We start from the raw sequence: 16,077 nt of genomic DNA on the forward strand, positions 1-16,077 counted from the left end.
TGTGCTTGTTTGTCTGCGATAGATCACCCGGATTGTGCCGCTTGTTACTTCGAAACCCTAGGTCTCGCGGATCATCAGCAAGGCAAGTAACACTTTGATCATACCTTTTCTACAACCCATGTTTTATTGCATTAGATCAATCCTCTCACATTGCATGATTAGGATCTAATTAAATTGTGGGATGGGAAGTAGATGAGGTAGTACCTATTACCTGTTTATTATGAAACCTTTGGGAGTTACTTCTACGTTTGCTTATTATGCCATGCTATGCTAGTAGACGTGGATTGGGTGGGTGATATCCATGACAGATGTGAGTTTGTTAATTTTAATGGTTTATCTAAGGTGGCAACTTAAACACACATCTGGGTGGATTGAGGCACCTGATGTCTATCAGGACTTGCCTGTTTTCTTTTGGACCGCCACCCAGCCTCAAAGGGATCATAAGATCATTCATACTAGAAACTTCCGTGTGCAGCCACAAGCCATTATGGGCTCTGGCATAGTTGACTAAGTTGTGTGAACTCTTACAGTGGTAGACTAGCAGATGTAGGGGATGTAGGTGGTACGGTCTACCCAATCGTAAGGTGCTAGCGCTTCTGAAAGACTATGTCTCGGTCATCCGTCTTCTCAAACCCCATGAAGTGCGAGAAACCAAACGGAGGCGATCGAGTCTTGTGGGGAAAAGTGCGCAAACCTCTGCAGAGTGTAACAAACTAATCATGATTAGCCGTGTCCCCGGTTATGGACAACTTGAGTATCTAGTACTTGAATATCATGTGAATCTCATCACGTTACTTCTAATTAATGTTGTTGGGTTTTAATTGTTCACTTAATTGGGATCGGAATGTTGTCAACCATTCTCGATGTTTAACAACCACCATGATAGTTAAATAAATTTATTCCTTTGCAGTAGGGAAAAACTGGCTTTACGCAAAACTGTAGCCATAGAGCTTTCCACCAGCCATATATGCGTGTAGTATAGCTGTTTCATTCCATTACTCTCTATGTGTTACATTGCCAGCATATTCCATGTGCTGACCCGTTTTCGGGCTGCAACTTTCATGTTGCAGACTTTTCAGACGACGAGTAAGGTGCTTTTAGGTCGTGGTTCTATACTCAGTGATGCCGTTGGAGTTGATGGACCCATTTATCTTTTGAGCCTTCCGCTGTTATCGTTATTAGATGGCCTTAAGCCATATTTATTGTAATAAGTTCTCTTTGAGACAACGATGTAATAAGTATGTGATTGCCACTCTGCTATAAATCCTTCGATGTACTGTGTGGTGTCAGCATTACTGATCCAGGGATGACACCGGAGCACAGTAGACTTGATCTATTCGGGTCGGGTCGCTACAGAGATGGTATCAGAGCACACGCTGACTGTAGGACAGGACCACTAAGTTAAAGCCGTAGAACACCATTCTCTTCTCATTTTCTAACTCATCTTTTCTACCCTATTAGGATGACGAACACGAAGATTAAGTACGCCCAACCGGATGAAGGCACACCTTTTGGATTTCACCTGAAGGAAGTCACCAAGTACCTGAACATTGGATTACCAAGCTTCACGGGAACCTTCAACGCCACTCTGCCTGAAGAGGAGCGCTGGAAGATTCAAGCTCACGTTCCGGGAAGGACATTCGCGCCAATCATGAAGCCTATAGATAGTGTTTTCAATGCCCCAACTTGGAGTCTGGGAAGGAGCATGGCAGCTCATATCACCATGGGACGCATTGGAGAAGTTTATCAAGAAGACCTCAAGGACACTATCTACCAGATTTGCGGACACCGAGACGAACAATGGGAGTTAGTCAGCACCAAGAAGGATAGATCCATTGCATCTTTCATCCAGGTGTTAAACCAGCACATTCGACGCCACGAGAACCAGATGTGCAATGATATGATAGAGTTGAAGAATGCAAAGGCAAGGATCATCGAGCTAGAAGGAGAACTGAAGTCTACACGCAAGGACTACATGGACGAGATCGTAGCTCTAGCAAGACACAATGGCGATCTTAAGCAGGAGATTGAAGAACTCAAGGTGAAGTTAGCATCCAGGGAGGAAGACATGTACGTCGCATGTCCGGACAACTACATCATCATCGACGACACCGATTCGGATCCAAGTGAACCCGACTTTGAAGACGAAGCTGGAGCAGATATCATGGAGTCTTCCACCGGTTCAAATTTCTAGATGACCACGAAATAGTAGTAGTATTTCCCCCATGTAAACATTAGTTCGAGCACTTTTGCGATAGTTCTAGACCGTTTGTATGCCCTTTTTTGATTGAATGAAGTGATTTTGTGTGCATTTGCTCATGTGCTTTGGGGTAGTGTTTTCTCTTTAGACCTCACTCTATTCTTAATTCTCGTCTTTTCTAAACCCTCAGATGCCTCCGAGACGTGACAATGGATTTCCACCGGAGCTCACTCAGTTGATCCAGCAGCAGAATCAAATGATGCAGTTGTTAGTCCAGAACCAGCAAAACAACACCAACAACAACCCACCACCACCACCACCTGTTGACCACTTAGCTCGTTTCCTTAGGCTGAATCCGCCGGTGTTTTCCAGTAGCACCGAGCCAATAGTAGCAGACGATTGGCTCCGCAAGATAGGAAGGGAGTTAACCACTGCAGGATGCACAAATGGTGAGAAAGTAAAGTTTGCCGCACATCAGCTTGACGGACCCGCGGCAGCATGGTGGGAGAATTTCACAGCCACTTACCCAGTTGACACTGTCACATGGGATCAGTTTCAGCAAGCTTTCCGCACTGCCCATGTTTCAGCAGGAGCTATGGCCATGAAGAAGCGTGAGTTTTGCAACTTACGCCAAGGAGGAAGGACAGTTGGCCAGTACGTTGACGATTTCAGCAAGTTAGCACGTTATGCCCCAGATGACGTTGCTACGGATGCAGCTAAGCAGGAAAAGTTTCTGGAAGGACTGAATGATGAACTAAGCATGCAGTTGATGGTAGCGAGTTTCAACAACTACCAGGAGTTGGTAGATCGTGCCATCATGATTGAAGGAAAGCAACAGCAGATTGAGAACCGTAAGAGGAAGTATGGACAGGGGAAGTATAACTCTGGAACCCAGCAGAAGCCCCGTTTTACCCCTAAACCGGGATTTCAGTTTCAGCATACCCATGGAGGAGGTAGTTCGCACAACCATAATGGCCACAAGAATGGTAATGGGAATGGAGGAAGCTACGGCCAGAACCGTACCACCCCATCGACCCCAACCAAGAGAGATCTGAGTCAAGTCACTTGTTTCAAGTGTTCCAAGAACGGACATTATGCCAATGAATGTCCCGAAGGCCAGAATGGAAATGGCAAAGGAAGCTCTGGGAAGAAGCCGAACCCTTTCAATAGAGGACAGGTGAACCACATTAATGTGGAGGAGGTTGAAGATCAGCCTGATGCAGTAATCGGTAAGTTTCTGGTTAAGTCATTTACTACACTCGTTCTTTTTGATACTGGTGCATCGCATTCATACATATCAAGGGTAATTGTGGATAAATATAACCTGCCAACCCAAGCCCTTAGGTCACCCATGTTAGTAAGCTCACCAGGAGCGGAGTATATGGCTAGACGATGGTGTGATCGGTTAGCATTAAGGATTGGTAACTATGTGTTTCCCTCAGACCTAATAGTATTGGAATCTCAAGGATTGGATGTGATATTAGGCATGGATTGGTTGTCGATGTATGGAGGGAACATTGAATGTGCTAGTAAGTCAAGTTTGCTTACCACACCCGAAGGAAGAAGGATCAAGTATGTATCCCGGCATGTGCCAAACAGGACACAAGTAAATTCTTTAACAGGAGTTGTGCAGGAAGAAGTACCAGTGGTGAAGGATTTTCCTGATGTATTTCCTGAGGAATTGCCAGGAATGCCACCGGATAGGGACATAGAGTTCTTAATTGAGCTTTTGCCAGGTACAGGCCCAATATCGAAGCAACCGTACCGGATGCCAGCAAAGGATTTGGTGGAAATTAAGAATCAGATTAAGGAGTTATTGGATAAAGGTTACATTCGCCCAAGTTCTTCGCCTTGGGGATCACCCGTACTTCTAGTGGAAAAGAAGGATGGATCATTAAGAATGGTTGTAAATTATCGGGGATTGAATGAAGTAACCATCAAGAATAAGTACCCACTGCCAATGATTAATGATCTGTTTGATCGCTTGCAAGGAGCTAAAGTGTTTTCCAAGATCGATTTGCGATCAGGGTACCATCAATTGAAGATTCGAGAGCAGGATATACCTAAGACAGCGTTCACCACGAGATATGGACTGTATGAGTATACCGTTATGTCATTTGGATTGACTAACGCACCTGCCTATTTTATGAACCTGATGAACAAAGTGTTTATGGAGTTTTTGGATAAGTTCGTCGTAGTGTTCATTGATGACATCCTGGTTTATTCAAAGAATGAAGAGGAGCATAAGGAACATTTGCGTTTGGTTTTGGAGAAACTAAGGGAACATCAGTTATACGCCAAATTCAGCAAATGTGAGTTTTGGTTGAAGGAAGTTGGATTCCTCGGACACGTTATATCCGGAGAAGGTATAGCAGTTGACCCCACTAAGGTTGAGACCGTAACCGAATGGGAATCACCAACGACAGTTGGAGAGATCCGGAGTTTGTTTGGACTCGCAGGATACTACCGGAGGTTCATTGAGAACTTTTCAAAGATTGCAAAGCCTATGACTGAATTTTTGAAGAAGGATACTAAGTTCAATTGGACTGAGGAATGTGAGGCTAGTTTCCAGGAATTGAAGAAACGCTTGGTTACCTCACCAGTATTGATTTTGCCAGATCAGACCAAGGATTATGAGGTGTATTGCGACGCTTCACGTCGAGGACTTGGAGCAGTGCTTATGCAAGAAGGAAGAGTTGTTTCGTATGCTTCACGGCAACTGAAGCCTCATGAGTTGAATTATGCCACGCATGATTTGGAGTTAGCAGCCGTAGTGCATGCATTGAAAACGTGGAGACATTTCCTCATTGGAAATCATTGTGAGGTGTACACGGATCACAAGAGTTTGAAGTACATTTTCACGCAGAAGGAGTTGAACCTCAGACAAAGGAGATGGTTGGAGCTCATCAAGGATTATGATATGAGATTGCATTACCATCCCGGAAAAGCTAATGTAGTAGCTAACGCATTGAGCCGTAAGAGCCATGTCAATATGGTAATGACAGGAGAAGTACCAAAGGAGTTAGCAGAAAACCTTCGTGAGCTATGTTTGGAAATAGTTCCGAGAGGCTATGTAGCAACATTGGAGATTCAGTCAACATTGATGGATAAGATCAGAGAAGCTCAGAAATCTGACAAGGAGATTGCTGCTATAAAAGAGAAATTGAGCGAAGGAAAAGCAAAGGGATTTCGTGAGGATGAGCACGATACCTTATGGTTTGAGGACCGTGTTTATGTACCCAATGACCCGGGGATCAGGAAGTTGATTTTGCACGAGGCACATGATTCACCGTATTCGATTCACCCAGGGAATACCAAGATGTATTTGGATTTGAAGGAAACATTTTGGTGGACCAGAATGAAGAAGGATATTGCAGCATATGTAGCAGTTTGTGACGTATGTCAGAGAGTAAAGGCAGAGCATCAGAAGCCAGCAGGATTGTTACAACCATTGCCGATACCCTAATGGAAGTGGGATAAGATAGGCATGGATTTTATCACAGGACTACCCAGGACGAAAGCAGGCTATGACTCGATATGGGTAGTAGTTGATCGTTTGACGAAGGTAGCCCATTTCATTCCAGTTAAGACCACTTACACCAACGCTAAGTTGGCAAAGATCTACATGACTAGAATCATTTGTTTGCATGGAGTTCCAAAGAGTATCGTATCAGATAGAGGAACCCAATTTACCTCAAAGTTTTGGAATCAGTTGCATGAAACTTTGGGAACCAGACTAGAGTTCAACACAGCTTTTCGTCCACAGACAGATGGACAGACTGAGAGAGTCAATCAGATTTTGGAAGATATGCTGAGAGCTTGTGCACTAGATTATGGATCTAGTTGGGACGATAACTTGCCGTATGCGGAGTTTTCTTATAACAACAGTTACCAAACCAGTTTGAAGATGGCACCTTTCGAAGCTTTATACGGAAGGAGGTGCAGGACACCGTTGTCATGGGACGAAGTTGGAGACCGTCAATTCTTTGGACCAGATTTGATTAAGGAGTCTGAATGGAAAGTTAAGTTGATTCGCGATAGGCTCAAGGTAGCCCAGTCCAGGCAGAAGAGCTACGCAGATTCAAAACGCAAGGAGACAGTTTACGAAACTGGAGACAGAGTTTACCTTTGAGTATCCCCACTTCGAGGAGTTAAGCGCTTTGGAGTTAAGGGAAAATTAGCACCGCGCTTCGTTGGACCGTACAAGATCTTGCAACGTATGGGAGAAGTCGCTTATAAGTTGGAATTACCAGAGGAGCTGTCAGGAGTTCATGATGTATTCCTTGTTTCTCAGCTGAAGAAATGTCATGCCGAGATGGCGGAGGTACCGCTAAGAGATACAGTACCGCTTGAAGCGATTCAGTTGGAGGATGACTTAACATATGAGGAGAAACCAGTCAAGATTCTCGATTATGCCAGCAGAGTCACCCGCAGCAAGGTTATCAAGTTTTGCAAAGTTTAGTGGAACCACCACTCAGAGGATGAAGCCACCTGGGAAAGAGAAGAAGATTTGCTCAAGGACCACCCTCACCTATTTTCTAGCCAACCCGAATCTCGAGGGCGAGATTCATCTTAAGGGGGGTAGGTTTGTAACATCCCAAATTTGCAATTTGGAATGTTATACATTAGATCATCATGCATATCATATTTTCTTGCATTTTGGTCGATCCTAGAAATTTCACGCAACTCAAGGACCTTCGGAGAGAGTTGGAGATTTCGTTATTTTCATTTGAGAGTTTTCTCAAATTTGAAAAAAAGAGGATCATTTGATTTATTTATTTGATCTTCAATTATTTTTCCAATATCAAAAATATGAGAGAGGGAATAATATGACTTTCCCAAATTTAGGAAAAATGAAGATTTAATGAATAAAACAAATTTTGGTTTTTCCGGAGTTTTATTTGCATTTTATTTGGATAGGGAAAAATGCGTGTTTCCAAAATTGCATCTAGGTCCGGAGGAAAGTTCATTTTGTTCGACTCATTTTTAGGAGTCGGGGAAAATTTACTTTAGATTTTGGAGTTCGTTTAGTTTTTCTTTTCTTTGTTTTTCTGCGCGCGAAATCGATTAAAAAAAAGGAGCAGCTCCCGCGCGCCAGGCCAACCGGGCCAAGGCCTAGCCAGCCGCCACCGCCCCAGCCCCTCGCGCGAAGCCGAGTCCCAGCGGGACTCTAGGCCGCCGCCCCCCCCCTTTTGCCCCTTGGCCAAGTCACATCCCCCTCCTCCTAGTATATATACTCACCCCCCCTCTCCCCACACCACCCCAAGCCCCAAGCCGCCGCCGCCTTAAGCCGCCGCCGCCGCCTTAAGCCGCCGCCGCCCCGCCTCCCGAGGTAGCCGGGCCGCCGCTTCTTTTCCTCGGTTCGGTTTTTCTTCTAGAAAACCGTTCCGGTTCTTCTCTTTTTTCTCCGGTTTTTCTTCCGGCTTTGTTTCGGTTTTCTTCCGAAACCCTAGATCGGTTTTCATTCTTCTTTCGGACCATTCGTCTTAACGAACGTGATCACCGATTTTTCCCGGTTAACGACGCCCGTTCGTTTAACCGTTCATCTCTTTCTTTTCGTCGGATTTATTCCGCGATCGCGATCTCAGATCCGATCTTCGTTCTAGTCTTTCTTCCCGCTCGTTTATCGGAATCAGGTGATTCAAGCGCCTGGAGTTTCGTCTCGAAACCGCCGTTCCGTCTAATCAACTTGAACAAGCCTTTGCTACAGTAAAATTTGACCTAGTTTCAACTTGCTAGAACCGAGTTGTTTTTTTTCCGCCGTTTGTTTTTCCGTCGTCTGTTTGGTTCTTTCTTTCTTTGTAACCGGAGTTCTTAAGTTGAACTTTCTGGTTCGTTCTCTTGTTCGATTTTTACCTGTGCATTAGATGAGTACTTATTGTGTGCTTGTTTGTCTGCGATAGATCACCCGGATTGCGCCGCTTGTTACTTCGAAACCCTAGGTCTCGCGGATCATCAGCAAGGCAAGTAACACTTTGATCATACCTTTTCTACAACCCATGTTTTATTGCATTAGATCAATCCTCTCACATTGCATGATTAGGATCTAATTAAATTGAGGGATGGGAAGTAGATGAGGTAGTACCTATTACCTGTTTATTATGAAACCTTTGGGAGTTACTTCTATGTTTGCTTATTATGCCATGCTATGCTAGTAGACGTGGATTGGGTGAGTGATATCCATGACAGATGTGAGTTTGTTAATTTTAATGGTTTATCTAAGGTGGCAACTTAAACACACATCTGGGTGGATTAAGGCACCTGATGTCTATCAGGACTTGCCTGTTTTCTTTTGGACCGCCACCCAGGCACAAAGGGATCATAAGATCATTCATACTAGAAACTTCCGTGTGCAGCCACAAGCCATTATGGGCTCTGGCATAGTTGACTAAGTTGTGCGAACTCTTACAGTGGTAGACTAGCAGATGTAGGGGATGTAGGTGGTACGGTCTACCCAATCGTAAGGTGCTAGCGCTTCTGAAAGACTATGTCTCGGTCATCCGTCTTCTCAAACACCATGAAGTGCGAGAAACCAAACGGAGGCGATCGAGTCTTGTGGGGAAAAGTGCGCAAACCTCTGCAGAGTGTAACAAACTAATCATGATTAGCCATGTCCCCGGTTATGGACAACTTGAGTATCTAGTACTTGAATATCATGTGAATCTCATCACGTTACTTCTAATTAATGTTGTTGGGTTTTAATTGTTCACTTAATTGGGATCGGAATGCTGTCAACCATTCTCGATGTTTAACAACCACCATGATAGTTAAATAAATTTATTCCTTTGCAGTAGGGAAAAACTGGCTTTACGCAAAACTGTAACCGTAGAGCTTTCCACTAGCCATATATGCATGTAGTATAGCTGTTTCATTCCATTACTCTCTCTGTGTTACATTGCCAGCATATTCCATGTGCTGACCCGTTTTCGGGCTGCAACTTTCATGTTGCAGACTTTTCAGACGACGAGTAAGGTGCTTTTAGGTCGTGGTTCTATACTCAGTGATGCCGTTGGAGTTGATGGACCCATTTATCTTCCGAGCCTTCCGCTGTTATCGTTATTAGATGGCCTTAAGCCATATTTATTGTAATAAGTTCTCTTTGAGACAACGATGTAATAAGTGTGTGATTGCCACTCTGCTATAAATCCTTCGATGTACTGTGTGGTGTCAGCATTACTGATCCAGGGATGACACCGGAGCACAGTAGACTTGATCCATTCGGGTCGGGTCGCTACACCCACCCTCGTGGATAGGTGGTGGGCCCCCTGGCCTTCATCTTTTGCAGGTATTTTTTATATTTTCCAAAAAGTTGCTCCGTGAAGTTTCAGGTCATTCCGAGAACGTTTGTTTCTACACATAAATAACACCATGGTAATTCTGCTGAAAACAGCGTCAGTCCGGGTTAGTTCCATTCAATTCATGCAAGTTAGAGTCCAAAACAAGGGCAAAAGTGTTTGGAAAAGTAGATACGACGGAGACGTATCAACTCCCCCAAGCTTAAACCTTTGCTTGTCCTCAAGCAATTCAGTTGACAAACTGAAAGTGATAAAAAAAACTTTTACAAACTCTGTTTGCTCTTGTTGTTGTAAATATGTAAAGCCAACATTCAAGTTTTCAGCAAAGATTATAACTAACCACATTCGCAATAACGCTTAGGTCACAAGTTTACTCATATCAATAGCATAATCAACTAGCGAGCAATAATAATAAATCTCGGATGACAACACTTTCTCAAAACAATCATAATATGATATAAAAAGGTGGTACCTCGCTAGCCCTTTCTGAGACCACAAAACATAAATGAAGAGCACCTTTAAAGATCAAGGACTGACTAGACATTGTAATTCATGGTAAAAGAGATCCAGTCAAGTCATACTCAATGTAAATTAACAGTAATGAATGCAAATGACAGCGGTGCTCTCCAACTGGTGCTTTTTAATAAGAGGATGATGACTCAGCATGAAAGTAAATAGATAGGCCCTTTGCAGAGGGAAGCAGGCATTTGTAGAGGTGCCAGAGCTCGGTTTTGAAACAAAGGTGAATAATATTTTGAGCGGTATACTTTCATTGTCAACATAACAACCAAGAGATGGCGATATCTTCCATGCTACACACATTATAGGCGGTTCCCAAACAGAATGGTAAAGTTTATACTCCCCCTTCCACCAACAAGCATCAATCCATGGCTTGCTCGAAACAACGAGTGCCTCCAACTAACAAGAGTCCCAGGGGGAGTTTTGTTTGCAATTATTTTGATTTAGTTTGCATAAAGCATGGGACTGGGCATCCCGGTGACCAGCCATTTATCTCGTGAGTGAGGAGCGGAGTCCACTCCTCTTGAGAATAACCCGCCTAACATGGAAGATACAGACAGCCCTAGTTGATACATGAGCTATTCGAGCATACAAAACAGGATATTTATTTGAAGGTTTAGAGTTTGGCACATACAAATTTACTTGGAACGGCAGGTAGATACCATATATAGGTAGGTATAGTGGACTCATGTGGAATAACTTTGGGGTTTAAGGGATTGGATGCACAAGCGGTATTCCTGCTTAGTATAGGTGAAGGCTAGCAAAAGACTGGGAAGCGACCAGCTAGAGAGCGACAACAGTCATGAACATGCATTAAAATTAATCAACACCGAATGCAAGCATGAGTAGGATATAATCCACCATGAACATAAATATCGTGAAGGCTATGTTGATTTTGTTTCAACTACATGCTGAACATGTGCCAAGTCAAGTCACTTAAATCATTCAGAGGAGGATACCACCCTATCATACCACATCATAACCATCTCAATAGCATGTTGGCATGCAAGGTAAACCATTATAACTCATAGCTAATCAAGCATGGCACAAGGAACTATGATCTCTAGTTGTCATTGCAAACATGTTTATTCATAATAGGCTGAATCAGGAACGATGAACTAATCGTATTTACAAAAACAAAAGAGGTCGAGTTCATACCAGCTTTTCTCATCTCAGTCAGTCCATCATATATCGTCATAATTGCCTTTCACTTGCACGACCGAACGATGTGAATAATAATAATAGTGCGCGTGCATTGGACTAAGCTAGAATCCGCAAACATTCAATAAACAGGAGAAGACAGGGCAATATGGGCTCTTTTGTCAGATCAACAAGTATGCATACAAGAGCCACTTCAACAATTTAATTATGGTCTTCTCCTATCGACCCCCAAAGAAAAGAAAGAAATAAAACTATTTACACGGGAGAGCTCCCAACAAGTAAAAGAAGAACAGGAAATCTTTTTGGGTTTTCTTTCTAGTTACTACTACAAGCATGGAAAGTAAACTAATTAAAATCTAAAACTAATTTTTTTGGTTCTTCTTAAGGTTTATTAAACACACAAGAAGAAAGCATAAAAAAGGAAAATAAACTAGCATGGATGATACAATGAAAAAGTATGAGCACCGACATCTAGCAATGAGTGTGTGAACATAAATGTAATGTCAGTGGGAAATACGTACTCCCCCAAGCTTAGGCTTTTGGCCTAAGTTGGTCTATGGCCATGGCTGGCCTGACGGATATCAATAATAATAGTTGGGGTCGTACTGAGAAGAAGAAGAAGACTCCGATTGCCACTAGCTGGCAATCATCTCCGGATCCCACTGGTAATTAGACTGTCGTGAAGGATCAACTTGTGGTTCCGTCTCTGGCTCCATGGCTGGTGCAAGGCTCCGGTAGGCGTGAATAGCCTTCAACGGAACAAGGTACTGGCCTGCAGATAAATCAAACAAAGAAGGAGCAGGCAGGGTAATAGTCTCAGGATGATGTTTATCAAAGAACAATTTATATTTAAGCTCTCCTTCCCTATTCTTAACAATAAAATCATGTGCCACCATACTTTTATAATCTAAATAAACACGAGGCAGCACTTTTTCTTCCTTCTCATAATGCCTAATAGGTATGTTAAAATGTGCTGCTAGGCGTGAAGCATAGATGCCTCCAAAGATGGGGCCCTTGGTACGGTTCAGACTTAACCGTTTAGCAATAATGTCGCCCATACTAACAGATTTATCACCGTATAAACCGTGGAGCAAAATAATAATATCAGGGATACTAAGGTTTCCACAGTTTCCGCGACCAATTAAACAACGACTAGCAAATAATGCAAAATAGCGTAAAACAGGGAAATGTATGCTAGTGATTTGTGCATCGGAAACCTTCCTTGTTTCCCCTACAGTGATAGTATCAATAAACCCGTCCACATCCTCGTGATGTGGTTCCTCTGTCTTGCCCTCGAAAGGGACCAAACAAACCCGACAAAAATCATAAAGTGACATCTCCTTATGATCATCATATAAATAAAACTCCACCGTAGGTGGTGAGCTTCTAGAATGGAAATGAAAGTTTTGCACAATGATATTTGTGAGTAAGAGATACTGATCGCATTGGTCGTGGAGGAAAGCGGTGAGGCCTGCATTCTTATCCAAATCATGAAAAACTTCATAAATCTCGGCTGCTGTCAAGAAATCATCGGAAGGCCATTCACACGACCGAACCTTCGCGGTGCGAGGCCGATTATACTTAGGCTTCGGTGCCTTTTCCTTCGAGCTTCGGCTCGATGAGCCCCTCAAAAGTCTCTTCATCATTTTCAAGGAACAATCTCCCCAAGCAGTTTTGGGAGAGGTGCTTCGAGCAAGGAGATCGAAAATGGCAGCAAAGTGAGCTTGGACTCGGGTTTGAGCTTGATATTCGTGTTTGGGGAGGAAGAAGGAGTGTGTGGGTGAAAGGATAAGTGAAGGAGGGCCACTGTGGGCCCACGAGGCAGGGGGCGCACCCTCCACCCTCGTGTGCAGGTGGTTGACCCCCCTGCTATGTTCTCAGTGCCAAATATTCTCAAATATTCCAGAAAAAAGCATATTTAAATTTCAGGGTATTGGGAGAACTTTTATTTTTGGGGTATTTTTATATTGCACGAATAATCAGATAACAGACAGAAAAATATTTATTTTTATTTTATTTAATATAAATAACAGAAAGTAAAAGTGGGGTACAGAAGGTTGTGCTTTCTAGTTTCATCCATCTCATGCTCATCAAAAGGAATCCACTAACAAGGTTGATCAAGTCTTGTTAAAGAACTCATTTCGAATAACATGGAACCAGAGAAATTTCGAAGAACACTATGTTACCTCAACGGGGATATGCGCATCCCCAATAATAAGAATATCATATTTCTTCTTGACAATAGGAAGAGGAAATTCAAAACCTCCAAATATAATCGATGGAATCTTTCCAATAGAGTTGATACTATGGACTTGAGGTTGTTTCTGAAGGAAATATGCCCTAGAGGCAATAATAAAGTTATTATTTATTTCCTTATATCATGATAAATGTTTATTATTCATGCTAGAATTGTATTAACCGGAAACATAATACATGTGTGAATACATAGACAAACAGAGTGTCACTAGTATGCCTCTACTTGACTAGCTCGTTAATCGAAGATGGTTATGTTTCCTAACCATGAACAAAAGAGTTGTTATTTGATTAACGGGATCACATCATTAGAAGAATGATGTGATTGACATGACCCATTCCATTAGCTTAGCACCCGATCGTTTAGTATGTTGCTATTGCTTTCTTCATGACTTATACATGTTCCTATGACTATGAGATTATGCAACTCCCGTTTACCGGAAGAACACTTTGTGTGCTACCAAACGTCACAACGTAACTGGGTGATTATAAAGGAGCTCTATAGGTGTCTCCAAAGGTGAATGTTGGGTTGGCGTATTTCGAGATTAGGATTTGTCACTCCGATTGTCGGAGAGGTATCTCTGGGCCCTCTCGGTAATGCACATCAAATAAGCCTTGCAAGCATTACAACTAATGAGTTAGTTGCGAGATGATGTATTACGAAACGAGTAAAGAGACTTGCCGGTAATGAGATTGAACTAGGTATTAAGATACCGACGATCGAATCTCGGGCAAGTAACATACCGATGACAAAGGGAACAACATATGTTGTTATGCAGTCTGAGCCTAGGTTTTATATGTTGATGTTATATGCACGAGTAGAACACAAGTGAGTTGTGGGCGATATAAGTCATACTGCTTACCAGCATGTCATACTTTGGTTCGGCGGTATTGTTGGACGAAGCGGCCCAGACCGACATTATGCGTACGCTTACGTGAGACCGGTTCTCCCGACGTGCTTTGCACAAAGGTGGCTAGCGGGTGACAGTTTCTCCAACTTTAGTTGAAACGAGTGTGGCTACGCCCGGTCCTTGCGAAGGTTAAAACAGCACCAACTTGACAAACTATCGTTGTGGTTTTGATGCGTAGGTAAGATTGGTTCTTGCTTAAGCCCGTAGCAGCCACGTAAAACTTGCAACAACAAAGTAGAGGACGTCTAACTTGTTTTTGCAGGGCATGTTGTGATGTGATATGGTCAAGACATGATGCTAAATTTTATTGTATGAGATGATCATGTTTTGTAACCGAGTTATCGGCAACTGGCAGGAGCCATATGGTTGTCGCTTTATTGTATGCAATGCAATCGCGCTGTAATGCTTTACTTTATCACTAAGCGGTAGCGATAGTCGTGGAAGCATAAGATTGGCGAGACGACAACGATGCTACGATGGAGATCAAGGTGTCGCGCCGGTGACGATGGTGATCATGATGGTGCTTCGAAGATGGAGATCACAAGCACAAGATGATGGTGGCCATATCATATCACTTATATTGATTGCATGTGATGTTTATCTTTTATGCATCTTATCTTGCTTAGATTGACGGTAGCATTATAAGATGATCTCTCACTAATTATCAGGAAGTGTTCTCCCTGAGTATGCACCGTTGTGAAAGTTCTTCGTGCTGAGACACCACGTGATGATCAGGTGTGATAGGCTCTACGTTCAAATACAACGGGTGCAAAACAGTTGCACACGCGGAATACTCAGGTTATACTTGACGAGTCAAGCATATACAGATATGGCCTCGGAACATGGAGACCGAAAGGTCGAGCGTGAATCATATAGTAGATATGATCAACATAGTGATGTTCACCATGAAACTACTCCATCTCACGTGATGATCGGACATGGTTTAGTTGATTTGGATCACGTGATCACTTAGAGGATTAGAGGGATGTCTATCTAAATGGGAGTTCTTAAGTAATATGATTAAATTGAACTTAAATTTATCATGAACTTAGTCCTGGTAGTATTTTGCAAATTATGTTGTAGATCAATAGCTCGCGTTGTTGCTTCCCTGTGTTTATTTTGATATGTTCCTAGAGAAAATTGTGTTGAAAGATGTTAGTAGCAATGATGCGGATTGGATCCGTGATCTAAGGTTTATCCTCATTGCTGCACAGAAGAATTATGTTCTTGATGCACCGCTAGGTGACGGACCTATTGCAGGAGCAGATGCAGACGTTATGAACGTTTGACTAGCTCAATATGATGACTACTTAATAGTTTAGTGCACCACGCTTAATGGCTTAGAATCGGGACTTCAAAGACGTTTTGAACGTCATGGAGCATATGAGATGTTCCAGGAGTTGAAGTTAATATTTCAAGCAAATACCCGAGTTGAGAGATATGAAGTCTCCAACAAGTTCTATAGCTAAAATATGGAGGAGAATCGCTCAACTAGTGAGCACGTGCTCAGATTGTCTGAGTACTACAATCGCTTGAATCAAGTGGGAGTTAATCTTCCAGATAAGATAGTGATTGACAGAATTCTCTAGTCACCATCACCAAGTTAGTAGAACTTCGTGATGAACTATGATATGCAAGGGATAACGGAAGCAATTCCCAAGTTCTTCGTAATGCGGAAATTGACGAAGGTAGAAATCGAGAAAAACATCAAGTGTTGATGGTAGACAAGACCACTAGT

The sequence above is a fragment of the Triticum urartu genome, chromosome 7A (genome assembly GCF_056163025.1).
Source record: "Triticum urartu cultivar PI428250 chromosome 7A, HENAU_Tu73, whole genome shotgun sequence".
Taxonomy (NCBI): domain Eukaryota; kingdom Viridiplantae; phylum Streptophyta; class Magnoliopsida; order Poales; family Poaceae; genus Triticum; species Triticum urartu.